This window comes from Pteropus medius, unplaced genomic scaffold (genome assembly GCF_902729225.1).
Source record: "Pteropus medius unplaced genomic scaffold, Ma_sr-lr_union100, whole genome shotgun sequence".
NCBI classification, from domain to species: Eukaryota; Metazoa; Chordata; class Mammalia; order Chiroptera; family Pteropodidae; genus Pteropus; species Pteropus medius.
Window position 1 is genome coordinate 5,567,147 of NW_024351731.1, and position 8,888 is coordinate 5,576,034.

Below are 8,888 nucleotides of genomic sequence, written 5' to 3' on the forward strand. Positions count from 1 at the left end.
ACGGTGGCTGCTCCATATTGTTAACCACGCAGGTTGACAGTTACAGAGCACAGAAAACAGACATTAAAAGAGGCCACCTTTTCTGGAGGTCTGTGCGCCAAGAATAGAACCCCATGCTTAGCTCCCAGGTCTTCATTGAGACGTGCAGAGTAGCTATTTTTAGCATGGAAGTCCAGAAAGGACACCACTTGGCTGGGGTCACTCAAGTGGCTGGTGCTATTTAGGGATTCGAATCTGGGGCTGTCTGACTCCATGGCCTGTACTTTTTCTGAAGTCCTTCTCTGTTCTTTTTCTCTCTATAAATGGATAAGACAAGCAATTTGGAAAGGAACGAAAGCTGGCCAAAGGAAGGATTGCTATTTTTGTACAATGTGTCTCTGTTTAAAATGTACACACTTTTATACTAATTTATTGCCCCAGCAAATCTTGGGGGGGAGGGGGTGCTGTGAAGAGACTAATCTGCATTTTGTCTTTGAGAAAACTGAAGCTCAGAGAACATAAGGGCTTGCCGTGGCCCCACACCCCATCAAACGGGGGTGTCCAGACCAGTCCCAGGTTATCTTGCTCCTGAGTTTGCGTTCCTGCTGTAGTTTTAAATTTCCTGAACACCTCCTCTGAATGTTGAGAATTTAAAGACTAGACCAAGCCTGCACTCAAGGAGTTTGTAGACACCTAAAGCTGGATTGGAAGGAGGCTCTAAATCATCAGATCCAACCTCACACCCACACCACAGCCCCTCCACAAAAGTCTTAATGGAGGTGGAATGAGGCAGAATCTGCTTCCCTGAAACTACCTATCATGCAGTCTCAAAGATGAGGACCAGTGTTCAAAGGAGTTGAGAACTGTCACTGAAACATGAGTCAAAATGCAGGTCAGAGCACCCACTCCATCACTAACTACATTCCCTCACCGTCTGCAACCTATGAAATGGGGATGAGCACTTCATCGGGCCCTTATTGGTGTCAAATAAAGTCAAGTATGGGAAAGCACTTTGAGACAGGGGGACAGATCTAGTTCCATCTCAATTCTGTCACATGCTACTTATCCAGCTTAGGGATGGGGTGACCATATATCTTGATTTGTCTGGGACAATCCCAGTTTATGCCTGCTGTCCTGGCACTGCTCTCCACACCCCGAGTTCTCAAGCCAAGAGGGAAGAGATTCATTTACTGGAATACATTTATTTATAAGCACCACTAAGAGCCAACCACTTGAGCAGGACATCTATTCCCTCAAAATAGTACAATCATTTACCTGATAGGTAGCGTGCAATGTGCTTGGCATAGATTTCTCATATAAACCTCATAACGACCCTATAAAGTAGGTTGTTCTAATGTAAAGAGACCAAGGGATAACACTTCCTGAGTGGGGAACAATCGAGAAATAAGACACAGGAATCAGTTAATGAACATTTACAATGTCAGTTTCATAACCAATACATCTTTGGAGAGGGTGCTTTAGATCTGGAACCGAAAGTTTGGTTTTGGTTTACTAAATCCTGAACCCTAGAATTATTCAGACTCAGGTCTCAGCCAGCGCTAAACAACCAGAGGCCTCCCCTCAAGGCCCCAAAGTCACACAAACTAATGAGGCGCAAAGGTGGGGTTCAACCCAAAGAGAAGCGCCAAAGCTCATTTTAAACCTCAAAACCCCTCAGCAAATAACCGGTCTTCTTTCAGAGGTCAATGTGAAGTGAGGGAAGCGGCTTAGTGATTGAGCAGCTGGCCAGGATTCCACCTCAGGCCTTTCGGTGTTCAACTGATGCTTTCACAGATGGGGAGCCTTCAGGGAATGTCCTGGAAATGAGACGGGCTGAGTGTCACCTCCTTGTGCAAGAACCCCACCACACTAGGCTTGAGTGGAGAAGGGAGGCGATAAGCTCGCAGAGGAAGAAAGGAGGGGACACCGCAGTCAGTCCCACTGATCTGTGAATGCCAGCGCCTAGCACAAGCTCTGCCGCAACGCTCCCTCCGCGCAGGGCGAGAGAATCCATCCACCCAGTGATGGCACAAATGAATGAAACTCCTGTGCCGGCCACAGGGGTCCTCGGCGGGGCCAAGAGCCGGGCTTCCAACTGGCCAATCAACGCCTTCGCCCGCCCGCCCCGCCCCGATTCCCTCCGGCCGCGCGGAAATCCCGGAACCAGGGGAGCCAAGCGGCCTCGCCCAGTGCGCATGCTCCAGACTGGCGACGGCGCGGCGTCCAGGGAGCGGATCTGAAAGGGTGGTTGGGAGATGAAGCTGAGCCCCACCTGTCCTCCCCCACCTGCTTCCCCTGCAGAGTCGAAGCCTCATTGTGCCTAACAGCGCCCCCACCACGACGCCCATACAGGGCGAGGGAAAAAGATTCCAATCGGAACCGATCCGAAGCGAGCGGCCGGAAGTGACGCATACGAGCGAGCGGAAGGACGGAGGCCCCTGCTTGTTGCCCTGGAAACCGAGCCCTCCCCCAGGCCCGAGTGCGTCAGCGGCCCCGAGCTCCGTGCGCTGGGGCGATGCACTTCGGTGGCGGGGTCCCGGCGAGGGCGCCCTGCGCGCCGAACGGGACCCCGAGCTTGCCTTGTGTGCCCTCAGCCCAGAATCGTGCACCAGACACCCGCCCCGTGCCGGGCATCGTAGTCACTGGCACAGGGGAGAACTGGACCTGCGCGGATCCTCCTCCAACCCCGCCGGTCGCCCTCCTTGGAAGTCGTAGCCCGCCTACTCATCTGCTCGATTTTAAAGCCGCAGCTTTTCCCGACCGCAAAGCTAACCCACTGCTCTTTCCCCTTTTTTCCCTAACCCATGCCCTTCCACGCTTGCTTGTGTTTTCTGTATCGTTTTGCAGATATTACGTTGCAATAGCATTCATTTCCGTCCTCCCAGGCAGCTGCTGCTCTGCGGTACAAGTGTGGGTGGTTGATGGTCTTTTTGCTTCTCTGCATTTCCTCCTTTAAAAAGCATACATACATAGATTTCGTGATGAAAAATCATTTTTTAAGAGCCCAGTCCTTCGTCCTCAAAGAGCTTGATACATTTGGAAACACTTTTTTCGGTTAACTTTTTTATATATAATTTCAAACTTAGGACACTGGCACGAATTGTAAGAAGAACTCGCATACACTCTATCCATATTTGCCAACTGCGTACATTTTCGCCTCCTTTGTTTTATAATGAGATAGATGATAGGTAGACAGACATACTAATTATGTACTTTATTGCTATTTTCCCCCTGTCCAGGATCACATGTTGCAAATAGTTTTCATATCTTTAATATCCTTATAACTGAAAGTTTCTCAGTCTTTTGTCTTTCGTGACTTTAATGTGTTCGAAAAATACAGGCCAGCTATTTTGTAATAAAATATTCCTCAATTTGAGTTTGTCTCATGCTTTCTCATGAGTACATTCAGGTTATATATATTTTTTGCACAACACTACAGAAGTAATGAGCCCTTAGAGTGTCACCTCAGGAGGCACATGATGTTGGTTTGTGTTGTGATGTTAACTTCGACCACTTTGCTAATGTGGGGTGGCCCGGTTTCTCCACTGTAAAGTTACTATTTTTCCTATTGTAATTACTAAGTAACCTGTGGGTTTTTTGAAGATACTTTGAGATTACATAAACAGCCTATTCTTTATCAAACTTTCACCAGCAAATTTAGCATCCACAGATATCTCAAGAATGATTACCAAACAGCCTAGTATTAACTGTCATTTATTATTTACATTTCAAACAAGGCATGTTTTCTGGGAAATAACGTGTTCACCCAGCAGATAATAGGCAATCAGTAAATATCATTTACTATGTTAGGTTTCCTTTTATATAGATTAATAAAGAGGTTTCCTTTTTCACGGTGTATAATCAGAAGCACTAGGTTCATTTGCCATCCAGATGATTATTCTTCCCGCTAGCATCTACCTCAGTGCCTGTCATATATTAGCAATAAATTTTTTGAATTAACAAAGGATAACACACACACACACCAAGAAACTATATTGAAAAGACTGAAAAATTATAAATATACTCAACTAATACTTAAGAGTTCTCACCAATGCATGGTATCACTTACAGAACAAGCAAGCTTGTAAAGATAAGTTATAATAGGTCCCACTTAAGAAAATCGGAGAGGGGGAGGTAGAGGAGGGTAAAGGGGCTCACATACATGGTGACGAAGGAGACATGACTTTGGATGGTGAGCACAAGGCAATATACAGATGATGCATTATAAAACTGTACACTCGAAACCTATATAATCTTATTAACCAATGTCACCCCAATACATTTAATAAAATTTTAAAAGTTAATTTAAAATACAAAAGAAAATTGGATTTTACATTCGGAAATAAAATTTATATTAAAAAAATTTCAAAACAATAATCCTGACATATGAGCAGCTGCAATTCCATGTGTGACCACCAGATGTCAGAAAAAGCTAAGTAGCTATTCCAGAAAAGCGAATATCCGCGACTGTTCTGAATTAGAATCTAATTATCTAATTGCCCCCCAAACCTTGGATCTTGTCACTTAGTCCAGAGAGCCTGCATCAATCAGTTCTGGGAAAATTCAGAGTAGACTGAAGCTAGGAAGGAATTCACAAAAGAGATTAGGCTAGTGGCTTAATTCTTGAATTGGGTGGTTTGAGAATTCAAATTATTACATCGTATATTTTATATGTTACATATAAAATAATATGTAATAATCCAATTGGAAATATATGTTGTATTTTACATATCAAGTTATTATAACAAATTATATTATTCTTTATACCTTTTGTGTATCTTAAATATTACAGCATTAAGGCTAATTTTCAAAAGGAAAGACATGCTACAGCTCTGCTACCTGCCAACTTAATATAGGATTTCTCTGAACTATTCAAATAACATTGATGAAGTGGACAGGTTTGGGGTCTTTCTTTAACCTCCATTATCCATACCTTTGCCATTTCTTTCCTTCTTTCTCTAAAACAAAGAGGATGGATTCAGATCACTCAGAGAAACACAGTAGAATGGTGGTTACCAAGAAGCTGGGGGCGGGAGCAATGCAGAGCTGCTGATCAAAGGGTACAAACTTCCCATTAGATGAATAAGTTAGAGTACCCAGTGCACGGCGCGGTGATCACAGTCAAGGATACTGTGTTACGTACTTCAAAGTTGCTAGGAGACTAGATCTTAATGGTCTCACCACAAGAAAGAAATAGTAATTATGTGTTGTGAAGGAGGTGTTAGCTAACACTGTGGTTATCATACTGCAATATGTAAATACAAATCCACATGTCTATCTTAAACTTACACAATGTTATATATCAATTGTATCTCGATTTTAAAAAGAGGACTCATCAAACCGCAATGGTAATGGGACAAAACTAAATCATACGCCACCTGATAGGATGCAATAAAGGGTCACAGCATCACATCTGTGATATTCCTGCCTAAGATGCATGACCTGGGCTTAATCATGAAGAAATAACAATGTGGTCCCTAAAATAAATTAGAGATAGTCTACAAAAGAACTGACCTGTAACCTTCAAAAGCAAGCCTCAAGGTCATGCAAGTCAAGGAAAGATTAAGGATGAAAAATTGAAGAGATAGCAAGTAAAGGACATGCATGAATCCAGATTGGATCATTTTGCTAAAAAAAAAAAAAGTAAAGAAATTACATATATATATATATATATATATATATATATATATATCCATAATTGGAACAACTGGCGAAACACGAATGTAGCCTGGAGATCGGGCAGTACCGTGTTGATATTAACCCTCTGTCTTTCACGGCTGTGTTGCGCTTATGCAGGAGAAGGTGCCTGTCTGTGGAGAACACACAGCGAACTCTTTAGGACTGTCGGGGCATCAGGCTGACTGTTTACGCTAAAATTATTCAGGAAAATAAGTGATTTGTACTGTGCTTGAAACTTAAGTTTGCAGTTTTAAAATCATTAAAAGAAGAATTCCAAGGAAATACCAAGCAGTTCAAAAGACATGCCAGTTTCCTGGCCAGACGCACACACGCTGACAGAACGCTGGGGGTGTGGCCTTGACATGCATGTTTGTGGGAGCACAAGCACATTTGGGAAGCACCAGCCCTCCAGCCTGAGAGGAGGAGCAGCCTGTACGCGCGCGGACCAATTTCCTTACACCATCCTTTTTTCCATACCAGTTGCCTCGCTAAATTCAGCCTCCGCCCATCTCTGAAGTCTTTGTTTTCCATTCCTGCTGTTCAACTGGAGACCCTCCCTCTCCCATTTAAAAAAAAGTACCACTTTAACAAGAAAACTAAGAATCTCCTTGCTGCATGTCCCAAGTCGGCTCTGGGATACCTGCTCCATTCAGTGTCTGTCATGAAGGGAGGACTCCTGGAAGCCTCAACTGGTCCCGGGCCACGCTCTTGGTGTGTTATGGTCCCCTCTGCTTTGACTATTATTAAGACACAGCCCCAGGTTTTCGAAGCTGGGGCCTGGGGTGGGGGCTCTCGGGGGCCTCGTCCCCTCACGATCCATAGGAAACCCGTTGCCCTACTTTGCTCAGCACAGAAACTGCCACATGTTTTCTTTCCTGTCTAGGTTCAAACACGGGAGCAGGGGACAGGCTCCAGCCTCTCCTAGGTGGTCTCTATGCACCCATACAACTCCCAAAGGACACTTCGGGGAGCCCAGGAAGGCCACCTTCCACAGGACCATACGAGGGCTTCAAACATTGCTTCCTGTGGTGGCACGCAGCTCTGAACATACTGAATGCCAACGAACTGTACTCTTCACATGGGTGACTTGTGTGTCATGTCACTTTATGGCTCAATAAAGTTTGAAGACACTACTAGTGCCTACTCGTCCAGCCTCACCCGCTGCTACCCCGCCCTCCTCAGGCCAGGGTTCCGCCTGGCTGAACTGCTAGTTTTTGAAACGTTTTCTTCCCACACCTCTGAGCATCCGCAGACACTGTTCCCTTTCTCTTCCCTGCTATGGCCACCGGGCAAATTTCCACTCATTCTTCAAATTTCAATCCAAGGCCTTCATCCTCTGTGAAGCCTCCCCTGACGTCTCAAGCAGAGGGAGTTCTCTGTCCTCAGGCTCCGCCAACGCCCTGTATCTCTCAGTGTCGGACGCTGCACCCGTGCTGAGATTGTGGCTGACAGTTCTCTCTCTGACCCGCTCACAGTTCTGCGGGTTTGCCCCCAAGCATGGGAAAAATTTCACTGGAAGGTTGCTATGCAAGTAAGAGGAGAAATGATCACGCTATGGCCCAGGAAAGCAGGCTGGGATCAGAAACCCTGGGCTGGCAAGGACGACATAAGGACCCCAGGGTCCTCAAGGGACCCAGCAGCATGCCGCAAAGATGATCGCCATGAATGCAGACTTCACCTATTATTCTGTACGAACGCAGCTACCACTTGAGACTCCACTGTGACGGACACCATTCTAGGAACTATACCCACTGTCTCACTGTCGTAAGGGACTCGGTTCCCCACTGAAAATCCCAGTGTCCACGTGTTCTCTTCTGCAGAATTGATCTGCAGTGGGAGCACAGAACGCTCACTCCTGACCTTGGCCGAGGGCGGGAGTTAAACCCAGGAGGGGAATGGGCCTTAGTAGTAGCCCACATCAGGCATGATGGGACACGGGAGCAGGAGACAGGGTCCAGCCTCACAGTGGGACCCTCTCAGTTGGGAAAGGGGACAAAGAACTGGTGGCCTAGCAAACTAATAGACCACGTATATCTTGCCACCTCCCATCAACCTTCAAAATATGTCCCTGTGGGAGGCAACTAATGGCCTGGAAGATGTCCACCACCCCACCACCCCACTACCACCAACTCCCGCCAGAACCTGGGAATATGTGGGACTCCGTAGATGGGACTGAACTAAGGATCTCATGATGGAAGACAACCTGGACTATCCAGTATGGGCCCAAGGTCATCTCAAAGGGCCTTATGAAAGGAGACTCAGAGAAGGTGTAATGACAGCAGCAGAGGTCAGGGAGAGATGCGAGACACTGTCCTGCTGGCTTTGAAGATGAAAGGCCACCAGCCCAAAAATGCAGGTGCCTCTAGAAGCTGGAAAAAGAAGGGAATGGATTCTTCTTTGGACTCTCCAGAAGAAACACAGCCCCGTAGACACTCGATTTCAGGATTTCTGTCCTCTAGAATTTAAAATAAAAAATCTGTGTTGTTTCAATCGAGCACAAGCTGCCTTGTGCCCAAATAAAAGTGTGGAAATCGAGCTTGCGATTTTTCACAGCAGTAATGGTAAGGGAACACAACTCTCACTGATCAGATGGGGTCACCGAGGCTCACTGTAAGGCCCCCAGGTAGATGGGAGCGCGCTGGCCAACTCCCAAGCCCACATTCCCGTCCAGACTCATCCAGGAGCATCTCTGGATCTCGGTGCCAGTTCAGGCCTCTGAGGGGGTGTCGACAGAGCAGGCCTGGACCAAGCCCAGACCTGCTCAGAGGCATGTGGCCACTCGGAAGCAGCTGTCTTCCCGTGGAGACATTCTGTCCTTGTAACAGCCTCTGTGCCCATCTGCAGTGGCTGTCGCCGCCACCAGGCTATGCTGCTGCTTTGTGGCCTGCCAGGGTCTGTATAGACGGGCTGCAGGGCGGGGTGCTGAACACCAGGTGGCATTGTTCCTGGCTGGAATTTCTACCTCAGGCTAAACCCCCAACCCCTCTAGGGCCACGCCGATACAGTTTAAAAAAATGAAAATAAACTCAAAACCAAACCCGCCGCTTTCTGCAGAACTTGGGCTCCATTATCAGATGCTGGACTTCAGCCTCTGAGAGCTCTTGTCAGTCCTGCTGCTGGTCGAGGTGGGTGATGTCAGCCCTGGGAACAGCGTGTACTGGAAATAAATTTCCTTTTAGAGGGACGTGTCTGAGGCAGAGCAGTCAGGAAAAAGTGGGTCAGCACTTGGC

General features: G+C 46.7%; 1 long non-coding RNA gene across 1 annotated transcript; it reads left to right on the forward strand.

Annotated features, from left to right (window-relative positions):
* Window positions 1-2,208: 2,208 nt before the first annotated feature.
* Window positions 2,209-3,355, forward strand: LOC120588748 (uncharacterized). The gene is made up of 2 exons (XR_005649307.1): window positions 2,209-2,458; window positions 2,574-3,355. It is a non-coding gene; the product is annotated as an uncharacterized LOC120588748 (long non-coding RNA).
* The last annotated feature ends 5,533 nt before the right edge of the window (window positions 3,356-8,888 follow it).